The 22,996-nt window shown below is 44.5% G+C and overlaps 1 long non-coding RNA gene across 3 annotated transcripts; it reads left to right on the top strand.

Moving 5' to 3' along the window:
• Window positions 1–20: 20 nt before the first annotated feature.
• On the top strand, window positions 21–22,361 carry LOC112543782 (uncharacterized). Of its 3 annotated transcripts, none has more exons than XR_003087017.2 (4): window positions 21–329; window positions 4,259–4,528; window positions 12,255–12,331; window positions 21,713–22,361. It is a non-coding gene; the product is annotated as an uncharacterized LOC112543782 (long non-coding RNA). The 3 variants fall into 3 exon arrangements; XR_012903345.1 differs by having other exon boundaries at window positions 35–329; window positions 4,259–4,440; XR_012903344.1 differs by lacking the exon at window positions 21,713–22,361 and having other exon boundaries at window positions 42–329; window positions 4,259–4,440; window positions 12,255–14,272.
• Window positions 22,362–22,996: the final 635 nt, after the last annotated feature.

Genomic DNA, 22,996 nt, shown 5'->3' with positions numbered 1-22,996 from the left:
CTGCAGCCTACTGGGTGCCGTGGTTGTCAGTCAGCTCCGGGCGGCTCCGAGTGGCTGGGCGCGCGGCAGCTCCCTGCGGGAAGCCCAGCGGAGGGGAGGCGCCTCGCACGCTCTGCAGCCGGCAGCCCCGGCTGGGCGCTGAGGTGAGACTCAGAGAGCTGGACCTGGGCCGGGCCTGCTGTGATCATGTAGACGCTAGAGAGGGGCACAAAACCAAAGCCCAGACCTAGCATCTGCAAACTTGGGTGACTGTCAGATTCTGGTCCCTATTTAAAGCGCGTCAGGAGCCTGCCATGAGGGCATCACACACAAGCTAATGGCACCCAGTGGTAGGTCTGTGCGTGGGCTGCATTATTATTCAGTTTTTATAGTATGACAGGAACAACTAGAGGCCCCCGTCAGAATCATGGCCCTTTGTGCTGGGTAATTTACAGACACTGCACCACTGTCTCCAGAGAAATTTCAATCCATGACAAGGGGGGGGGAGGGGACTTTTTTTGGCTCAGGACAACTGACCCACAGAAAAATCAGTGGGGGGCTGCTCACAAGTGAGAAGCGAAACAAAACAAAAAAATCCTCACTGATGCCCCCAACTGAGAAGCAGATAGACCCTCCCCACATTCCCCTTGCACGCCAGAGCCTATGGGGGCCCAGTCTAGTAGATTTTGTGTGCTCCAGCCCAGCGGTGCAGTGGCAGAGGGGCTGGAGCGCCAGCATAGGCTCCCCAATCCTGGGAGGGGGGCTTGAGCCTCAAGGGGGGGCTTGATCCAGGCCCAGGGCCATAGGTTTTTCAACCTTGTAACTAGGGATGGGGCAGGACAGTGAACTGCACAATACAAACAATGGTGCTTATATTTTTTTGCAGGCTATTTAATACCTCTTAGGAAGTCATTTGTGAGGTTAAAATAGGGCCCCTGGTTTTGTAGTGGTGGAATCTGGTTTGGTTGTACCTCCTCTGTCACTAGGGCAGGGAAAGTGCAGGTTTTATGTTGTTATTTATCACTGGAAGATTTACACAGCATTGCTCAGGTCTTTATCTCAGTTAACTTTTGTTTTTTGGAAAATAAAATGAAAATGTACATGCTTCATTTAGGTTACTGCTCTGGAACGGGGCTGAGGATGAAGTCTTCACACAGTGTGCTTGCCAGCAAGTTAAGGAAATATGGATTGGTTAAATGGACTGTAAGGTGGATAGAAAGTTGGCTAGATTGTTGGGCTCAATAGGTAGTGATCAATAGCTTGATGTCTGGTTGGCAGTCAGTTTCAAGTGGAGTGCCCCAAGAGTCAGTTCTAGGGTTGGCTTTGTTCAACATCTTTATTAACCTGGATGATGCGGAGATGGATTGCACTCTCAGCAAGTTAGCAGATGACACTAAGCTAAGGGGAGATGTAGATATGTTGGCGGGTAGGGATGGGGTCCAGAGGGACCTAAACAGATTGGAGGATTGGGCCAAAAGAGATCTGATGAGGTTCAGCGAGGACAAGTGTAGAGTCCTGCACTTGGGACAGAAGAATCTCAAGCACCGTTAGAAGCTGGGGACCGACCGGCTAAGTAGCAGTTCGGCAGAAAAGGACCCGGAGATTACAATGGATAAGAAGCTGGATGTGAGTCAACAGTGTACCCTTGTAGCCAAGAAGGCTAATGACATATTAGGGTGCATTAGTAGAGCATTGCCAGGAGATCTAGAGAACTGATTATTCTCCTTTATTTGTCACTGATGAGGCCACATCTGGAGTATTGCATCCAGTTCTGAGCCCCCCACTACAGAAAGGATGTGGACGTATTGGAGAAAGTCCAGCAGAGTGCAACAAATAATATTAGGGGGCTGGAGCACATGACTGACGAGGAGAGGCTGAGGGGTTTGGGCTTGTTTAGTCTGCAGAGTGAGAGGGAATTTGATAGCAGCAGGGGCGGCCCATCCATATAGGCAAACTAGGCGGTCGCCTAGAGCGCCAAGTTAAATGAGGTGCCACAGGGCACCAAATGGTGGTGCAATATCATTGAGGGGTTTGCAGGTGGGGGAGCCGATTGCATGGTTTGCCTAGGGTGCCAGTTGCTATCAGCTAGTCTAGGGCCACTCCTGGACTTTAACTACCTGAAGGGAGGTTCCAAAGAGGATGGAAAGAGGCTGTTCTCCATAGTGACAGATAGCAGAATGAGGAGCAATGGTCTCAAGTTGCAGTGGGGGAGGTGTAGGTTGGATATTAGGAAAAACTATTTCACTAGGAAGGTGGAGAAGCACTACAATGGGTTACTTCGGGAGGTGGTAGAATCTCCATCCTCAGAGGTTTTTTAAGTCCCAGCTTGACAGAGCCCTAGCTGGGATGATTTAGTTTGGGTTGGTCCTGCTTTGGGCAGGGGGTTGGACTCAATGACCTGCTGAGTCTCCAACTCCTGTGATTCTGTGATACTATGCAGGCTGCCTCAGAGAGAGAGAACTATCCCAGTCGTCTCTCACCACAGCAGCTTGGGCCTAGGTGAGTGGTGCCTCTCAATGGCTGCTGCAGCTCCAGTAGTCACAGCCAGGCAAGGAGTACATGTCCCCCCACAGAGGCAAGTCCAGGTTCCTACGCTCCCCAGCCAAAGTGAGGAATGCAGTGAACTGCACTTCCCCATACTTTCTGAGGAAGGGGAACAGCCAACAATGTTTCCCTACAAATGAGGGGGAGCTTTGGCCTCCCGTGCCCTCTCTAAAGGGTAATTGGAGCAGTCCTGGGGGGTGGGGCATGCTCCTAGCTAGCTTCTTTCATGTACCTGGGGATTCTCTTTTAGGGTACCAAGATACTTTCACAAAATATCCCACACATGGTGGGGAGCAAAACAATTGTTTGAGGGGGGGAAAAAAAGGGGGTGGGGGTGACCAAACTTGTTGAGCAAAAGTATTTTGGGGTTTTTGGGGGGGGGGGTTTTACCAGACAGGGGCCACAAATACTGGACTGTCCGGGCGAAAACCTGACAATCCTATTCTCTTTCCTGTATGGTTTTCTGAGAAGCAATCCCATTCCAGGCACATCTCATTTTCCTGGTACAGCCAAACCCTTGTCTTGCTTTAAAGTTATGATTAAAGGAAACTGTATACCAAATGTGGTGGTCCTAGCGCTTGCTGTGTAGGAGGAGTTCTTGAACAGACAGACAAACAAACTCTCTCAACTATATACTAGATTGGAGTAATTTACTGCCCATAAAGTACTAAACATTGTCGAAAACCAGAAAGTCTCTCCCTGCCTCAAAGCTTCCTCCCCAACTAGTCCATCAGGCATATCCCCCTTGTACAAGCAGCTTTGAAGGCCTGCCCCCAACCCCAACTTGATTGTTCCTGTGCTTGGTCCAAGCACAGGAAGAGCCAAATGGCCAGATGCATTGTGTCTTACTACCTTCCTCTTCCACATTGACTGTAAGTTGCTCCAATGGCTCTCCTAGCTCTGACAACCCTTGCAAGCCATGGGTTAGCACAGCTTGAAGTTTAGCTCCACGGACTGTAGCACAAAGAGAAAGAATGTGTGTTTGTGCATAAGCTTCAGATGAGAAGCCAAGTTAGTCTGTAATTGGAAAAACTTAAAAAAACAATGAATCGTCTAGCAGCACCTTAAAGACTAACAAAACATGTAGAAGGTATCATGAGCTTTTGTGGGTACAACCCACTTCTTCAGGTGATTTGAGTATAAAAAGTCCAGATCCGAGAATAAATAGGAAATGGGCAGCGGGGGGGGAGAGAATAAGGGGAAAAAACAGTGCATTAGAGTGTTCAAGTTATAAGAAGCCGATAAGATAAAGAAGGTGCAAATTGTTCTTAAATACCCATTGTTAGTTGGTTAAGTCATCAGGATGTGGAAGATAGTGTGCTAGTCAATGTCTTTATTCCTACCTTTTTGACAGCTCACTATGTTTGTGCATAATTTGTTTTGTTTTTTCATGTCCTGGTTGCTCTGACTCTACTCTTTCTCCCAAATAGATCCATCCAATATTGCCAACTCTTAAAATTTTGTCACAGGTCTCATGATAGTCATTTGCTGTTCTTAGTAAAGCTCCTGGAAATGTGATTCTTGGAGAATTCTAGCTTTCGTATTTTTAAAAGATAAGTTTCTAACAGTCATTGTTAGGGAGAAAAGCTTGAGAAACTGACCAAAGCATACACGAAAAGCTCAGAAGGCAAATAAAAGGCACCTAAAAGGCATTATTATTTTTAATCTCATTATTTTTGTAGTCCTTAACTTTTGTTTTTTGTTTTTGTTTTTAATGCTGGGGTCAAAAATATAGCAGAACTCTGAAGAGACCTCCATCAGCAGGACTTGCAGGAGAAGAAGTAAAAAGTGCCCCATTTTGGGGTTAACAAGGGATATCCAAATGTGGAGGAGCACATTCCAAGCATCTGGATCCAGGGAACACGGTCTGAGCCAGGATCGGAAACGCCAAAGAAACAAAAAGACAATACATGAATGGTGAATGAATTATTCTCTACTATGTATAATATGAGAATCATATGATGCCATCTTATACAATGTGGGAGAAGAAAACAGCTTTCACAAAGTAAGAACTATATAGAGCTAACATAGAGCTAGCCCGAACAATTAGTCTTTTTATCAGTGACAACTAATTAGAACTGGGGAGGGGAGGAGGATCAATGTTCCCTCTAATCTTTTCAACCGTGTGTGGATTTTTTCCATCCATGAGTGAAATAATTTTTTATGTGCATTGAGGCATGTGCAAATGTGCCCATCAAGTAGAAATAAGAAATCTAGCTGAATCTCTCTTGAGTGGCTGCACAGCCCCCAGCAGCCTTTAGGTGTTTGGGTAGTGCCTTTTCAAGAAGATGGTGCACTTGACAAAACTGCACACAGTATTTTTCACAAGAAGCTGGAGAATAAGCTGACCCCACTAGAGATGTTACATTTCGATTAATCAGCTAATCAAGTAGTCGATGGAATTTCTGTCGACTACTCGATTAGTTGATAAGGGGTGGAGTGGAGCGCTTCCTAGCCCCTCTGCAATTCTGCCTTTTAAATGTAGTAAGAGCCGCCTGCGGGGATTCAAGCAGTTCCCACTCGCCTGGAGTTCTACCTCTACCTTTAAAATATAGCAAAAGCCCCCCAGGGCTTCAGTCCCCACTCACACTGTTTCCTTGCCGCTCCCCCTCCCCCCCCCCCCATGGAGACGGTGCTCGGGGGAATCAGCTTTTAAAGCCAGCTCCCCCGCAGCACTGGCTCCTGCCCTCCCCCCCTCCCCCCCGCTGCCTCTCTCTGATCAAGGCAGCCAGGGAGGGGGGGCGACTAGTTGAGTTGCTACTCATACATGACTTATCCGGTAGTCGAGTAGTTGCTTACATCCCTAGACCTCACATTCATTCGGCAGCGGTGACTACTGTCCTGCACATCTGGGACTAGCTTCCAACTCTGGGCATTGTGATCTGGTGCATGGGGGTCACATGGCACTGTGCCTAGGGATGTTTGAGTGAAACCAAGTAACTGTTTAACCGATAAGATAATGCTTATTGGTTGATGGTTTTTTTTGGTTACACCCAGGCTCCTGGGGAAGCCTCCTCTCCGAGATGAGAGCCCGCAGGGACTGGCTGCCTGGCTCCCACAGAGGCAACATCTCTGTGGGAGAGAAGCTGCTTCCCCAGAAGCTGAGATGGTAGGCAGAGGCATAGCAGTGGGGTCGCAGGGGAGAGCAGTTGCCCCCAGGTGCCACACTAGGGGGTGCTGGGCTGAGCTGCTGTGGGCGGGGAGGGAGGTGCAGGGTGCTGGGCTCAGCTGGGCTGCAGGAGGAGGAAGGTGCCGGGAACTCCCGGGGCTGGACTCAAGGAGAGGGAGGGAGGGGGAAGAAATCAGTGCTGGGCTCAGCAGGTCTGCGGGGCTGGGGGGAGGTGCAGGGAAATGGGGCTCAGCTGTACTGTGGGGGAGGCATGCAGGGAACCAGTGCAGGGATCAACTGGGCTGAGGCGGATGGGGGGAGGCATGGAGAACAGACGGGCAGCTCAGCTGGGCTGCGAGGAGGTGCAGGGAACTGGTGCTGTGCTCCCTTGGATTGTGAGGGATGGTTTTGGGGGAGGCATAGGGAACCAGAGGGGATGGGCAGCTCAGCTAGGTTGCAGGGGATGGAGGTGCAAAGAAGTGGGGGGAGAAGGGGCACCAGGAGCCCTGAAATGACCACCCGTGGTCCAAAAAATCCCTTATCTGGGACCAGTCAGGTCCAGAGGGTGCCAGACCAGGGAAGTCCAACTCCTACCCAAGTCCCCTCCTTGCTCCCTCCCCTTGGCCAGACACCCCAGCCTGCTTCTGCACCCTACCTCCCACCCAGACCTCGAAACCTTGCCTCCTTCCGCCCCCCCACCTCCCTCCCAGATCCTGCACCCGATCCCTATGCCATTCATTGGCAGCCCTCTCACACACACTGAACCCCCTAGCCTATGGAAAGCCCTGAACCTCAGACCTCCCCATCCCTTCCCTTCACTCCTTGGGGCTGGAATGCCAGAGGAGTGAGGTGTCTCAGTTGGGGGCCACCTAAGTGAGGATTGGGGTTTTGGGAGGAGTTTTTTTTCTCACTTGTGTGTTCCCCATCTGATTTTTCTGTAGGTCAGTGGCCCCGATCCAAAAAAGGTTGCCTACCTGTGCCATAAGTAAAGAAAACATTGAAACCTTTTGTATTGGACATAAATTAATATTTTACTTTATTTAAAATGAAGTTTGATAAACTAACATGACAGTTAAACATTTAATCTGTTTAATAATTGAAATTAAACCATTCTCCCCAGCTGCAGCACTAGCAAAATGGCTGGGCATAATTGTGTAAATAAAGATGAGTTTCCATGAGCAACTGGCAGTCTGTGGAAAGGTTTACGTTGAGACACATGGTCCATGAGCCAAAAAGCTTGAGAACCACTGCAATAGAGGCACCCCTGGCTTCTCCATCCAGGAGACTGCTGCAGACCCCCTGCTGCTCCACAAGAGCCCACAGAGAGATCAGGTCTGTTATCACTATGGTGAAATCCCCATGTTGCTCTAGTGTGGATGATGGACAGACTCTTGTGAGTCTTCCTCATCCAAGCAGTCGATTTAAACAACATGGTAAAATGCCACATGAAAACACTTGGTGCATCCACAGAAAGGCAGGATGTTTTGTTTCTCTCTCCAGAGAGAGTTGTAATGACTCATGTCTCTGGGTGAACAAGATCTCTTGTGAGCTCTGTGAAGAGGTGAAATGTTTTGATTTCCAGCTTCAAGAGATTTGTTCTTCTGTCTTTGGGGTGCACGTTGCTTTGACCTGAATGGAGTTAGCTGTGACAACACATTTCTGTGTTATTCTGACACATAAAGTGAAACCTGTGCAGAAGACCCCACATTAAGTTAGGGAAAGTGCTACTGTCAGAAAAAGTAAATTCAATGTCTCTCCAATTTTCTTCAAAGATCACCTCTACCAGGCAGTGGGGCTTTTACTGATTGGTCTCTTATATGTTTGAAGGGTGACTAAATGTTATCTGGATCTTTTTGGATTATATCAACAGATCGTTTTGGGTTCAATCCTAGCTTACAATTTAAATTATATCAGGCCCTTTGTAAGCAGGTTGGGAAGTGGTCTCGTTTGGCAATTATTATTCAGTATTATTTACATAATATACACATTGCCATCATGGTATTGACATATACATTTCTCAGTACCTTTACATATAAAATAGCCCAGCCCCATTGACCTCCATGGGCAGCGTACCTTGTAAGGAGTGATGGGGATACGATGAAGTTGTTTCAACAAATATGTTGCAATAGTAGAAAAAAATTTCTGTGTCTGAAAAATGTAGGTACTAGGAGTGCTTATAATTTTTTTAAAAAAGGGGTACTGTATTTTTTTAAAAAAAAAGGTTGAGAAACACTGCTCTAAACCATTCCTTTTGGCCTCCCTGTTTCCTTTCTCCTTTGACAAGTTGGGCAGGTAGCAGTTTTGGTAAAAATATATCAGACGTGAGCACACAGTGCTCACTGTACCTCAGCTGGTGCTAGGTAATCAGAACCTCAATTCTAAAGGAGTTGGAGTTACAGAGGTGTTACTTACGTCGGATCCTTACTTACGAATGGGCTGAGGAAACCCCGCACTAGCTGCGCCCCACCCCCCAGCAGACCGCCGAGACGCTGAGGGAACCCGAGCAGCTAGTGCGCGCCCCCCCCCCCCCCCCAGCAGACCAGGCTTTTCTCGCCGCGGAGGACGCGGGCGACAGGACCGTCAAGACATGCTGTGGTCCCGCCGCCCGCATCCTCCGCAGCGAGAAAAGCCGCTCCGCATCTCCCTGGTCTGCTGGGGCGGCACCCCCAGCAGACCAGGGAGACGCGGAGCAAAGCCGCGGAGGACGTGGGCGGCAGGACTGCGGCGCGTCTCGGTGGTCCCGCCGCCTGCATCCTCGGCGGCGAGAAAAGCCGCTCTGCGTCTCCCTGGAGTAGCTGGGGTGAGGAGCGGCGCTCCGAGGAGCGGCGCTGCGGGACCAACCCAGCAGCACCCCAGCTGCTCTGTCCCAGCCGTCCCCAAGAGCAGCTGGGGTGCTGCTGGGTTGGTCCCACCACACCAAGGGTCGGTGCTACCAGACCAACCCAGCAGCACTCCAGCTGCTCTGCCCCAGGCGTGTCCGATTTAGCCGCTGCTGGTCAGTTTTAACAGCGGCTGAATCTGGACGCCTGGGACAGAGCAGCTGGGGCACTGCAGGGTTGGTCCCCGCAGAGCCGCACCTCGGCACGGTGGGGACCAACCTGGCAGCACCCCAGCTGCTCTACCCCAGGTGTCCCCAAGTCAGCTGCTGCTGAAACTGATCAGCGGCTGATTCCAGGAAGCCCGGGGCAAAGCAGCTCTGGCTCGGGCTTCCTGGAGTCAGCTGCTGGTCAGTTTCAGCAGCGGCTGAATCGGGGACACCTGGGGTAGAATATGTACCAGTTCTGACTTACATACAAATTCAACTTAAGAACAAACCTACAGTCCCTATCTTGTACGTAACCCGGGGACTGCCTGTACTGACACTTATTTCCCAACATTCATTTCAGAGAAGGCAAACAGCTATATAAAGTACAGGGAAAACTGATCAAATAGGAAATAAGTCAGTGAAAACAAATATGAAAGCCATTGAAGTTTATTAATTACTCTTAATTTACCATATGGAGGCAGAATTATTTTGAACAAGGGTAGGCTAAATAAACAGAATATACTGTCAGATTTTTTTAAAATGTTAAAATTAAGCACAGAACAGCCCATTTAATGCTTTAAACAACCTCAGCAACTGTTTGGGATCTCATTCTTTGAGAACTAGCATACGGAGTCTTGCAGTTTAGGCCAACCCAGTCTTTTTCACACCTTTTAATCACTGGGAGCAAAAGGGGAATCACTTTTCTGCCTGAGATCTTCCTTTAGAAGTAGGATCCCCAAGAGAGTGTACTGTGTTTTGCTTGAAACCCCGTAAATCAGTAGCATTACTGCTTTGTGTTGTCATGGAAACATTATTCAACCCTACTGTCTTCTCAAGACCGTAATGATTGGGTGTCTGCTACAGAAGCTTCATCTGAATTAATGACTAATCTTTAGCTGAGATGCGATTGCTGCGGGTGTTACCTGTAAGATGTGCTGTTGGGCAGCCACCTAGGTAAGAATCAAGTGCCGCCCAGCTGATTAGCAAAGCACCCTCAGCTGGCAGCATGTGTTTGTACTGGTGATGCACATCTGCACATGACTCAGTGCACATAACAAAATTTATTCAACATGTGAATGGAAAAAATTAGAGGGAACATTGGTTGCTGCTGCTTCTTTCCTGCTCTGTCATTGTTTTGTCCTGTTTTTAATTTCTCACTTCCCCTTTTAATGTCCAATACCGCGACCCATTTCCTCCAAGACTGAAGCAAAGGCTGGAAATTTCTACATAAACTAAATGATTCTCCTTTTTGGGAGATTGCCAGTTAACAGTATATAACCAGACTATATGGGCCCAAGAAGCCACATTAACTCTTAGCAACACAGTAAATTCCTCACAAACCACAAAGCTGGCCCTCCTTACATTTCTTAAATCATTTTCAAGTAAAAATAAAACTCTCTATACTGTATAATACAGTCTAAGATTGTCAGGTGTTGCTAGGGTTTTAAGTGTAAAAATTAAAAATATACCAGTATGTTTTAATAGCCTGATAATTCTATTCATAAATGTTTTTGTTAGTTCCTTTGTACTGAAACATGCAATCTATTACTACGATCCTGCAAATTATTCTATGCAGGAGAACCTCTGTACCTGCTCTCTAGAACTCCTTTGAATTCAGTGGAGTGTCATGCAGTCACAGGAGTCTGTCTGTCTCCATGGAGCAACTAGCAAAATGGAAGCCCACATCACAGTCAGTTATGAAAAAGGGGCAGATTTAGTTATTTCTTGCTTGCTTTTGCTTTTTCAAAAAAAATCCTCTATTAAGGACAATAACACATGGTAGGTTTTCAGCATATCACAGGATTGGACTTTGACCCAGTCAAAAAGTTGGTGGATACATCATCGAAAGTGCTTTTGATCATGTGATGACCAGAAATAAGATTCTGCACAACAGTTTGGAAGTTCTTATACTTACTACACACTTATTTATTCTTACCATTGTTTCTTTAAGGGTAACTTGTGCATCTAGAATTACAGAATCACTTGTGTAAAATAGATTTTACTTAGTTAAATAGACCTATAAATAAAGATGAGAATGAAACATTAGGTCATGAAGATACAATGAAGCTCCACTTAAGACTTTTGCACATAGTGGAAGCCACAAAAAAAGGATATCTGAAGCAATTCAGTAGAATCTTAGCAGCCTGGCAAACAGCTCACTTATTGAGGCCAAGCTCTTTTCCAGATGGTTTAACAACAGAGGATTAATTGTGATCGTTCTTGAAGAAGGAATTCCTTGAAGAACTTTGTCAACCAGTGTAGGTTCTTGAATAAGCAAAAAATGTAAATAAATTACTGTATACAAAAAGATGGGTCAATGTGTTCTTGTCAATGCCCCAGGAAACACAAATATACATTTCAGTGGTAATCCGAAAGGCCAAAATTCAAGGACAGTTTAACACAATAGTTTTATTTCAAGCTTTGAGAATAACAAAATCTCTTTAAACATCCTTTTCTTTTACAGACTGCTATATCACATTTTCAAACACTATAAAAACAGTGGGTGAGATCTGAAGCTGGTATAAATCAGAATAGTTTCTTCAAAATCTATCCTCTGAGTACTAAACTTGCAAGAAGTCAGCATTCTCTTACTGATTTCACTGCTCTGTGGATGTGTTCCCATGCTTTTGTTATAATTAATTCCAGGAAATATTTAATTTCTCAGTGTAATTACTAATGAAGCACTCTAATTTGCTACTCATATATTGAATAATACCTTACTCTGCAAATTGCCCAACTGATATCATCGCCACGAGCCTGATGCAAAGCTCACTAACATCAGAGGGACTGCTAGGCCGTGTCTACACAGAAGCATTATTATGGAATAACTGACATTATTCTGAAATAACAAAGAGTGTGACTATGCTACAAGACTTTATTCAGAAATAATGGTGAGCTGAAGGACTTAAAACTCCAACTCTCCATCTCCTGGTAACCCTCATTTTACGAGGAGTAAGAGAAGTCGAAGGAAGAGTGTTCTTCCTTCAACTTCCTGCTGTGTACATAGTGCCAAAAACTGAGTTAACCTACTTGGCCTTAAATTACGCAATTGATGTAGCTCAAGTTGCGTAGCTTAATTCAACTTTTGCCCAGGGCTGGCACTTATCATGAGGCGAACTGAGGCGGCCGCCTCAGGTACCAGACTGTGGGGTCGCCACTAGAATCCAGAGTGTAGAAAATTGGGTAGGCTGCTAGTGCAGCGAGGGAGCATGGGCGCATCATTTGAGCTCCCTGCCTCAGGTGCCAAAATGTTGTGGGCCGGCCCTGCTTTTGCCCTGCTGTGTAGACGTACCCCTAATGAAATAAGATACAACAGTGTGAGTGGGGAGACAGAGTAGAGTGTGACTCTATTACTGGAGCCTGTTCTCTTCCTTCAGTTCTTTCTCCTTCAGTTCTGTTCTCATCTCTTCAGCTCCTTTGTTCTCTTAAAAAATCCCTGGGAGCATTGATCAAAGCTCTGCATAAACATTCATTACAACTTGCTCTGGGTTTGTTCTCTCAGAGGCAGCCTCATTAAGACCATCGTTATCGTTTAGAATTTAGGTACTTGCTTTTGTCTTTTCAGGTCTGTTATTTTTTTTCTTCACTTTGTTTCAGAAGGACGCTGTTGATACTCCTGGCAGGCCTGAGAAGTACTGATAACTTACAGACTGAAACAACACTGCATTTACTTGGTACTGTACATTAATTTTAGTTTGCGCCATGTTTTTTATTTGTGTTTACAGTAATGCTGAATTGATTATAATTTTGTATTTTGTGGAAAATGAAATACAATTTAAGGGACAAAAAAAATTGTTCAAATGTTTTTGCTAGGAATCTAAGACTTTAGCATGAATTACAGCAACTGTAGCCCACTTTGATCATTCAGAGCAGTAGAAAAACTCCACTTAACTTAAATGGGCGTTGGATCAGGCCCTTAATACACCCACATCTTCAGATTATTATTTCATCATAGAATACTAGAACTGGAAGGGACCTTGAGAGGTCATCAAGTCCAGTGCTATGCACTCACGGCTGGACCAAGCACCATCTAGGTCATTCCTGGCTGATACTTGTCTAACCTGCTCTTAAAAATCTGCAAGGGTGGAGATTCCACAGTTCCCCAGGCAATTTATTGCTTAACTACCCTGACAGCAATTTTTTTCTAATGTCCAACCTAAACCTACCATGTTGCAATTTAAACCTATTGCTTTCTGTTCTGTCATCAGTGGTTAAGGAGAATACTTTTTTCCCTCCACCATGTAACACTCTTTTAGGTACTTGAAAGCTGTTATCATGTCCCCTCTCCGTATCTCTTTTCCAGACTAAACAACCACAGTTCTTTTTATCTTCCCTCATAGGCAGCGGTGAAAGTAACTTAAAATTTCTTACAGGTACTGTCTATTGTAACCCAGGTCCCTGCCAGTGCTTTAAATAGCTCCCTGCTAGCTTTTGCCGCAGCTCAGCCAGCTCTTGCCAGAGCTGCGCACCAGGGTGCACCTACTTACTTTCACTTCTGCTCATAGGTCATGTTTTCTAAACCTTTAGTCATTGGATTGCTCTTTCTCTGGACCTTCTCCGATTTGTCCACTTGTATCTTGAAATGTGGTGGACACAAATTCCAGATCAGGCCTAATCAGCACAGAGTTGAGTAGAAGAATTATTTCCGGTGTCTCACAACACTCCTACAGGTCAGACCTCCCTAGTCTGGCACCAGGACCACAGAGTTCTGTACTGCTTCCAGCCGGGGCTGAACTCCCTGCTACCAGCCCCGCTGCCTCCAGCACCCAACTGGATCAGCGCCGCCCCCCCACTGCACTAGTGCCAGCCTCGCAACCCTCCTGCCACAAATGGAGCTGCTCTCCCTGCCGCCACTCCCTGCAATCCCCACTGTGTTAACCCTGTCAAGAGCTGGCCCTGCTGCCTCCAGCCCCACTGCCTCCAGTTCTCGCCAGGACTGTGATCTTGGCTGCTGGCCTCACTGCCTCCAGTCTCAACCAGGGCTGTACTCCCTACCACATTGCCCCATTGGGGCACTCCCCACCATGCCAGCCCCATTGGGGCTGTGCATCTGAACCTGGCTAGCTGGGGCTCTCTGGTCCAGCAATATCTGTGGTCCTACTAAACAATGGATGTTGCCAGATCAGAAAGTCCCAGGTTTTAGAGATTCAACCTGTATTAATACATCCCATAATAATGTTTGCCTTTTTTGCAGCAGTGTCACACTGTTGACTCCTATTTAAGTTGCTGTCCACTATGACCCCTAGATCGCTTTCCGCAGTACTGTACTCCTTCGTAGGCAGACATTTCCCATTTTAGGTTTGTAAAACTGATTGTTCCTTCCTAAGTGGAGCACTTTGCATTTGTCCTTATTGAATTTCATCCTATTTGCCTCAGACCATTTCTCCAGTTTGTCCAGATCATTTTATCATTCCCCTCTGCAGCTTCCTGTTGTATTTATTATTGGCTATCAGTTACCATTTTTTTACCACTTTTAACAATACCTCATCTGTATGTTACATCATTTTCCCTTTTGATAAACTACAGTGCTTTAAATAAATTCAAATTCTCCTTCTAAAACTTTGAAAATATTTCCCTGGTATGTCTTAAATGTATCTCTTCTTTGTCATACACATTGCCTCTAAACAAATGACATATGGATAAATGGGGAGGATTGTGTAGGTGTGCGTGATGTATCACACAGCTGTTTTGTTTTCCAAAATACGTGCAGAATACACTCTATTTTTAACTATGAACTATTTATAGGGCTTATACTTGGTAGGCGGTATAAAGCGGGTACTGAGATATAATTTTTTTGCTAGTTTTAGATTTGTCATTCCTTAAAACCCTCAGATAGCACAATTAGTTCTTAATCCAAAGGTGCACAGAGGTCAGCATGATAATCATTTAATTTAGGGATGTGAACGACTAGTCGACTAGTCAGTTCACCCTTTGCTGCGTCTATCAGCCCGCTGTCAGGCTCCATACAGTGTTTTAAAGTGGCAGAGCTGCGTGGAGCCCGGGGTCAGCTAGAAACTCCCCCGCTGACCCTGGGTTCCATGTGGCGCTGCCGCTTTGAAACACCACATGGAGCCTGATGCCAGGCTCCCAACAGTGTTTCAAAGTGGCAGCGCTGCATGGAGCCTGGGGTCAACTGACCCCAGGCTCCATGCGGCACTGCTGCTTTGAAACACCACAGGGAGCACTGGGCCAACGGGGGACTGCTTGAGTCCCCCGTTGGCCCTGTGCTCCCTGCAGCACTTTCACCTTTGAAGTATAGTAACAGCCGTGGGGTTGTTGCTACACTTCCAAGGCAGAAGTGTCCTTATTGACTAATCAAATAGTCTATGCAAATTGCATCAACTATCCGATTAGCTAATTAATCAACATTTTACATCCCTAATTTAAATGTAGACATATTTCAAGTTGTCTGATATGGTGAAATGAAGTCAGTGGAAAAGGTAGAAATTTATAGGACTCACAGCTGATGTGCTATTGCACATTTTTTGAAAGGTTTTAGCACTGCTTAACCAAAGGGGAATTGTGCAGTCAAGTAACATTTCTCATAATCCATCTGAATGTAGAGAATGTGTTCCTGGTCTCCACAAAACAGCTTGCTGATGTAATCAGCGGAGTCACCATATTCCAGTGAGAGGCTAGCTGCAGCTTGCAAAGTCACTGTTCCAACCCACTAATCATGCATTTTTCATACTGTTGAGAAATTATCTGAGGAGTACTGTAGGAATGTACATCTCTCACAATAATTTTACACTGTAGCCTTTTTAACGCTGATAATTTAGCAGCTATGTTTCTTAACATGAAGAGTACATTCTTGCCCCTTGTCAACTGGATCCTTTTATCAACGGTCAGGATCTGCCAAGGAAAACAAAGTGGTTAGCTATGAAGATCCTTTTTAAATTCCTGATTTACAGAAAGATAAATCTGTAGTTCTGTGCTAATGTTTACATATGCAATTGTTGTTGCATACACAAAAGGCCATTTAAGTGTGCTTTCTCCAGCTTTCATTTGTACAATAGAACTTCCAGGGACACCATTTCAGATTTTGGTAGGGTGGTGACCTGTGCATGCCATGATGAGGGGAGAAAAGAGTGCATATGAGGGGGGCGGACTAATGACAGAGGCTTCAGCAGTGTTACTGATCATGCTCAGTACAAGCCAAATGCCAAATGGTGGGAACCAACCCCATCTGCCTCCCCCCACCTCATCTCTTTCCAGGGGCTACTAAGGTACTGGAAAACTCTACTTTTTTGGCAGAGAACTTAGCAGTTAGCCAACAGGAGCACTGTATCTAATTCCTATATAAAATAAATACAATTAAATAAATATTATACCCACTCAGCTCTACAACTAGCAAATTCTGACATTTTGTGGCAAGTCACGTAAGGGACACTGGTTAGTCTTAAAATTTTAATATATATTCTTACTTTGTTACTAACTCTATGAGGAGAGAGAGACAGAGACACACACCGAGACACACTCCATCAGGACTCCTGGGAGCTCTCTCAGCTCTGGAAAAGGAGTGGGATTTAGTGGGTTACAGCAGAGGGCAGATACATTTCAGCTGTCTAGAAGAACATCAGAATGGCCATACTGAGTCAGACTAATGGTCCTTCTAGCCCTGTATCCTGTCTTCCAACAGTAGCCAATGCCAAGTGCTTCAGAAGGAAAAAACAGAAGAGGCAATCATTATGATCCATCCTGTCACCTATTTTGTTTGTTTTACATTTGTTGCCTATAAATTTAATTGGGTCATCATGTTGTGTCGTGTTAGTGAAGGAATGAATAACATTTCCTTATTCTATTTTCCCACACCATTCATGATTTGCTAGATTGCTAACATATCCTCCCATCCTTTAGTCATAGAGGGTATGTCTACACTAGCCCCCCAGTTCAAACTAGGGAGGCTAATGTAGGCATTCAAAGTTGCAAACGAAGCCCAGGATTTAAATATCCCGGGCTTTATTTGCATGTTCCCATCCGGTCGCCATTTTGAAATTCCACTAGCCCAAAGTAACTGCCCACGGCTACATGCATCAGTGAAACGGCAATTCGAGTTAACTGTTACTCCTCCTGGAATGAGGTGTAACAGTTAATTTGAACCAAGGACTTAGTTCAAATTGCTGTTTCACTGCTGCGTGCAGTTACTTCGGGCTAGTGGAATTTCAAAATGGCGACCAGACGGGAAGATGCAAATAAAGCCCGGGATATTTAAATCCTGGGCTTAGTTTGCAACTTCGAATGCATACATTAGCCTCCCTAGTTTGAACTAGGGGGCTAGTGTAGACATACCCTTATTTTCCAAGCTGAAAAGTCCCAGTTTTGTTAATCTCTCCTCATATGGAAGCTGTCCCTTACCTCTAATAATTTCTGTTGTACTTTACCTTTCCAAATACAATATATCCTTTTTAAGGGCAAGGTGACCAGATTTGCATATGGTATTCAAGATGTGGGCATACAATGACTTTATATAGAGGCATTATAGAATTTTGTCTTATCTATTCCTTTTCTAATAACTTCTAATATTCTGTTGGCTTTTTAGTTTTAGACTGCCACTGCACATTGAACAGATGTTTTCTGGGAACTATCCACAAGGATTCCAGGATCTCTTTCTTGAGTGGTAACAGCTATTTTAGACCCCATCATTTTTGTATCTATAGTTAGGATTATATTTTCCATGTGCATTACTTTACACTTATCAACACTGAATTCCATCTGCCCTTCTGTTCCCTAGTAATCCAGTTTTGTGAGATCCCTTTGTATCTCGTTGCAGTCAGCTTTGGATTAGTCACTGTTTACCCCTTTTTCAAGAACATTTATGAGAAGTTTAACAACAGTGTCCAAATGCAGATCCCTGCAGCCAGGGCCGGCCTGAGGTATTCTGGCGCCCCGGGCACGGGCGCATGCGTGGGCCTGCCCGTGGGGAGCGGGCCCGCCCCAGGGCGCATGTTCAGCCCGGCTACATCTGCTGGCACACAGCCCGGGCGTGCCCCAGGGCGTACGGCGCATGTGCGACCTGGCTACGGCCGCTGGTGTGCAGCCTGGGGCCGCCCTTAGGGCGCATGGCGCAAGTGCGGCCCAGTCTGGCCTGGCCATCCCGCACACCGGGCCATGTAGAGCCCCGTGGCTGTGGGGGAAAGGGCGCTGCTGGCCGGCGCCGCGGGGATACGGGCAGGCCAGTGCAAAATAAGGAAACTGTTTCGGTGCTTGTTTCATTTAAATGAAAATGGTTAAAGGAGCATTTTTTTTGTGCACAATCAAGATTTAAAGTTGTATTGAAGCAATGTTCACTTGTAAACTTTTAAAAGAACAACCAAAATGTTCTGTGTTACAAATAATCATTCCAGTCTCCATTCCAGAGGTGTAAAATCTCAGTTACGAACTGTGGCAGATGTGTGTACATATGATTTCACCACCAGTGTCCACCTTAGGAGGTAATATACTTACGGAGTCCAGCTGTATTTATTAAAACAAGAGTGGACAGGGAGTTTCGTGGGCATAGCCCACTTCAGGCATGATACCATCTACATGTTTTGTTATTCTGTAAAGTGCTACCAGACCATTTGTTGTTTTTTTTCTGTACAGACTAACTCAGCTATCCCCTGAAGCTTCATAATTTATGTAGGTCAAATGTATAATGTGCACCCAAGTCTCAGCTCATCCTTCCATTCTAACCCACAAACTCTCGGGATGCCACCCTATTTCAGAGACTCCCTGCAACCCCTGCCCCTTCCAAGTGTATGGGACCATGTCTAGGGGCTCTGTGCCACTCCATTCCCTCCTCTTCCGCATGCCAGGGTCCCCCAATCTCCCCATCCTCCTCACCACATTCACCCCTTTCCTCATATTAGGGTTCTCCATGCTAGGTTGTGTGTACATCCTCTGTCTCCCTTCACCTTTATTCTTCTTTTTGTCTAGAATATGTCAACTAGGGTGCATCTACACTGTACTGTAACCCGAAATAAGATAAGCAATTCGAGCTGTACAAATTGTGTATCTTATTTCAATGCTATTTCAAAATAGCTTATTTAGTCATTTGGCGCTGTCTACACAGCACCAAATTTTGAAATAAATCACTATTCAGAAATGTCCCTTTCTCCTTGTAGAATGAGGTTTTGCAGGAATGTCAGACTAGCGAGCCTGAAATAATGGGCTTGCTGTGATGACACAGGAGAGCTATTTTGGGATATTCCAGTATCCCAAAATAGCATTGTAGTGTAGACGTAGCCTAAGAGATTTTGTCTTAAGAACAGGATTAGAATATTTTGTGTGTAATCTTAAGAATTAACTGAATTTGCCCTGTGGCTGCAACAAATAGATGGACACATTTATCTGTAATTATTTGACTGTAGTAGCCTGCCAAGCTGGAATTATCTTGGGCCAGTCTGAAGCAGAGGGAAATGGACATCTTATTCTTGAAAGAGAAATAATTGACATGATTGGGCTTGATGGGGAGAGAAGTCTTGTTAAAGCACAACAGCGTCGAGATTGCAACAAGGAATAAAAGATAAAACTGCATATTAGTGAGCATGTGAAAATACGAAGGTTTTCTTTGAAGAGGACAAATGTAGACACAAAATTATGCTAGATCTGTAATTTGCCACATGATGATATATTATCTATTTATACATGTCCAATGACAGTGACTGCACTGGCATTAAATCACGTATGTCCTAGTACCAGAACTGGCTTAGCATTGTTGTATTGTTGCAGATGTTAGATACATAGTTAAACTGCTTTTATAGCAAGAGAATATGGTCAGAACTAGTATGAAATTCTATAGTGCTCATTTTAAACACTGTAATCAGATCTGTGGGTAGAGACTTATACTTTGCTATTCAGGCTAGAACAAACGAGAGAAAGTCCACAGGCAAGTGTAAGGCAGATCTGTATTGGACTTAGAAAAACAAAACAAAACTAGTGGAAAAAAAGTTTTAAAAATTGACTCCACTCAACATAAAATCAATGAACACAATCAGTGAAGCATTTCTGTATTTGCTGTTTCATTTGAAATCATTCCAAAATAACAATAACTAAAGGCTTGACTGCAGATGAGGCTGTCTGAAAAATGTTACACAATTCAATAAAGTCTGTTCAGTTTTGACTCAAACTGGAAACGGCAAAAAACTGCAGCAAAGGCTCATTTAAATATTATAACATCCAATTTCAGTACTAGCAAGTATAAACAAGATATCCATCAATGTAGTTGGTAATTTTCAAAGCTTTAATATTCTGCTATCCTCTGAAGTATTTGAAAACTATATATACACTGTTCAGTTATTTTGTCTGCTATTTAGAGAATGAATGCATCCTGCTTTCTACTATTAGTCTGTGCTAGTATTTTTATTGTTGGCTGTATTGTGGTTAGTGTAATAGAGCCTGTGGTTTGATCTTAGCTAACGCCCTGATGCCCAGATTTTCTCCACATAGACTATTGTAGAGTTATGTTGATGTAAATGAAGGCATAATTTGATTATTACTTTAAGGATAAAGGGCCAAATCCTCAGCTATTGTAAACTAGTATAGTTCTATTGAGTTTAACAGAGGATCTTATCACGTGTTTTGTAATTTTTGCATGGGGTTTATATTTTTGCCAACTGGCTTGTGCAAGGGTATACATGTATTTTTTAATATTTGCTCTTGAAAGTACAGAGACTAGCCAGAATATTGATTTTACTGGTGCAAATAAGGTCAAAAGCATTGAGGAAGAGAAGAGTAGCTAAACTCTATATTCCTCCCTCTATACAATATTTTAAATGTTTCCTAAACTGAATAAACCATAACATTTTATAAAAGTGGCCCCAAATTTTGCATATTCTTAGTTTTGTGTTTGTAGCTTTAGGTATCCAAGATTTTGTGCAGTCCCGATTTTGGATTTTTAAAAGCAAATGTAATTTTCACTCCTGAGGAGTATAAACTGAAGAGTCAGCTGCCGATCCAAGCATAAGAGCACAAAACCTCTATATACAGTTTTAGACCCATAATGTTAGAGGCAGTTACTCTTAGCAAAAAGTCTGGTCCAGAAACTGGATTGTGGCTCCTTTGAAGATTTGACCCTAAATAAATTAGTGTAACATAGACAAATGATTGCAGTGCATCTGGAGTATTTATTTTATTTAGCAGTATATTTGAACTTGTTCCTCCACATTCCTGATATTAGCTATTAAAATCAGATACCCAGAAAAGTGGGTAGCAAACAACTGTGCTGGTTTTACCACACTAATCTTATTTCCTTCATGTATACAGGACATTAAAAAAGCTAAAAGCACTTTTGTACTACATGCTCAACTGTCCTCAGGCAGATATAAGGTAAAATAAAATGAGCATGGATCTGAAGTGAGAGACTTGATTCATCTGAATGTAGTGCCCGGTAGAGCAAAGATACATGGAAATGTACCTGGAAATTAATCTGAAGACATGCAGTCTTTGTGATAATCATAATGATTCAAAATATTTCTTTCTGAAATTTCAAATTTAAGCATGTACTTCTCAGATCTGAGATAGGAATGGGGGCGGGACAGTGATGTGGTTCACAGATAGAATTGGATTGCATTAGAATGGAATTTGCTTTTTCCATTGATCTAATATAATATGTCACATATGGACAAAAAGTAGTAAAGAGACAGTAAAGACATTCTTTTTCATATAAGTTTATTGAACTCAATTGTATCAAGTTAGACATTAACTTTTAGGAATGCTTTACTGTGCCAGCATAAGACTGCCAAGTAAAGCTTGCCCTGCATTCATTTCCAAACTGACAGCAAAAATATTTTTTTAAAGTGGTCAGTTCTTTATCTAAGGAGACTCTGCACCATAAAAACCTATATATGAAAGACTTTTAAAAATATACACTTATATTGTGCAACAGCTGCAGTTGGACAAAAATCCTGCAGTGCATAGAATTGCTTTATCATATTAACACATTGCAGATCAATTTTCCCTTGAAGGTGAAAAACATAACAAAATTAAAGGCTTTAGATCCTTCCCTTACTGCTTTAAAAATTATTTGAAAAAAGTAAATAAATGTATTAATACATGTACTATTTTCACTACCACAGGAATCCTAAAGCTCAGTGGTTCCGAACCTTTTTCATACCGAGGACCAGCAAACTCATTAAAAATCGGTGGGTGGACTGGCACTGAAATATTTGCATATTCATTTTGGTAATTAATTTATTTGCATATTCATTATGGTAATTTTAAGAGATCACATTATTTTAAATTGTGTTTGTACGCACACAATACATATCATTGTAAAAAAGATTGTAGCTGTAAGTCGCTGCCATAGGTGGCAGAAATGCAGATAAAACAGCCGTGTGAAGTTTCTGTGTCTGAAGCAGAAATTATGGGCATGATTAGCCACCCAGATCTTTGTAACTCAAGACTATCTCCAATTAATATAGTTTAATAAGTGAAATCAGAGAGGAAGAGAGAACTGCTCTGGTGTATTTTCAGATGAGAGGTTCAAAGGGCCATGCTTTCAATTTATGGGGCCTATTCAGTTACCCGAGGCTGCCTTCTGCCCCTCACCCCCCATGTGGCTTCTGCAGGGGTTCAGGGCTTCTCGGGGCTTCCCTCACCCTCTGTCCTGTGCAGCTCCTTCTGGGGCCGGGGCAGCCACTTTACACTTAGCATTTGGCCCTGCTGGCCGGGACGGCCACTTTATATGTGGCGCTTGGCCCCACCAGCCGGGCCACACAACAATTGCTGGAGCTGGAACTGGGGCCACGGTGAGGCTGCCCCAGTAGGAACAGCCTCACCATGGGCCTGGCTCCAGCCACAATGCACCCAGCTACCAGCTGCCCCACTCACCCTGTTGCTCCATGCAGAACGGAAGGGAATTCCCTGGGAACCCGAGGGGACGCGACTACGTAAATGCTGGGAGTGTGGCCTGGCAACATGCGGTGGCCCATTACACAGGGGTACGCGGCCTGCCATCAGTTCGCGGACCAGCATTTGGACACTGCTGCTATAGCTTGCTGATTTAATCTAAGCCACTACAGCTGTTTCTTGCAATAGACACATAGGTCTTGCTCATTATCACCTAAGTAGAAAATGTGCTTTTCTCTCTCTCTGTATATATATATATATATATATATGTGTGTGTGTGTATATATATGTGTGTGTGTATATTATGTCCTGTGGGTTGACAGAGTGATGTCATCACGTCATTCTGCATCTTGATGCCTTCCTCCACCCTCAGCAGTGCAGCCTCCTCCCTGCCTCCCTCCCCAGTGCTCTGGGGCTACCTCGGCCCGGGGGTGCCGCCTCAACAGCCATGACAAAGGCAGAGAGCCAGGGCTGGCGCTGCCTCAATGGCCCCGGGGGGCTGGGGCAGGTGC

The sequence above is a fragment of the Pelodiscus sinensis genome, chromosome 1, assembly GCF_049634645.1.
Source record: "Pelodiscus sinensis isolate JC-2024 chromosome 1, ASM4963464v1, whole genome shotgun sequence".
Classification (NCBI taxonomy): Eukaryota; Metazoa; Chordata; order Testudines; family Trionychidae; genus Pelodiscus; species Pelodiscus sinensis.
The sequence above is the reverse complement of the archived record's forward strand: the minus strand, read 5'-3'. Positions and strand labels throughout refer to the sequence as shown.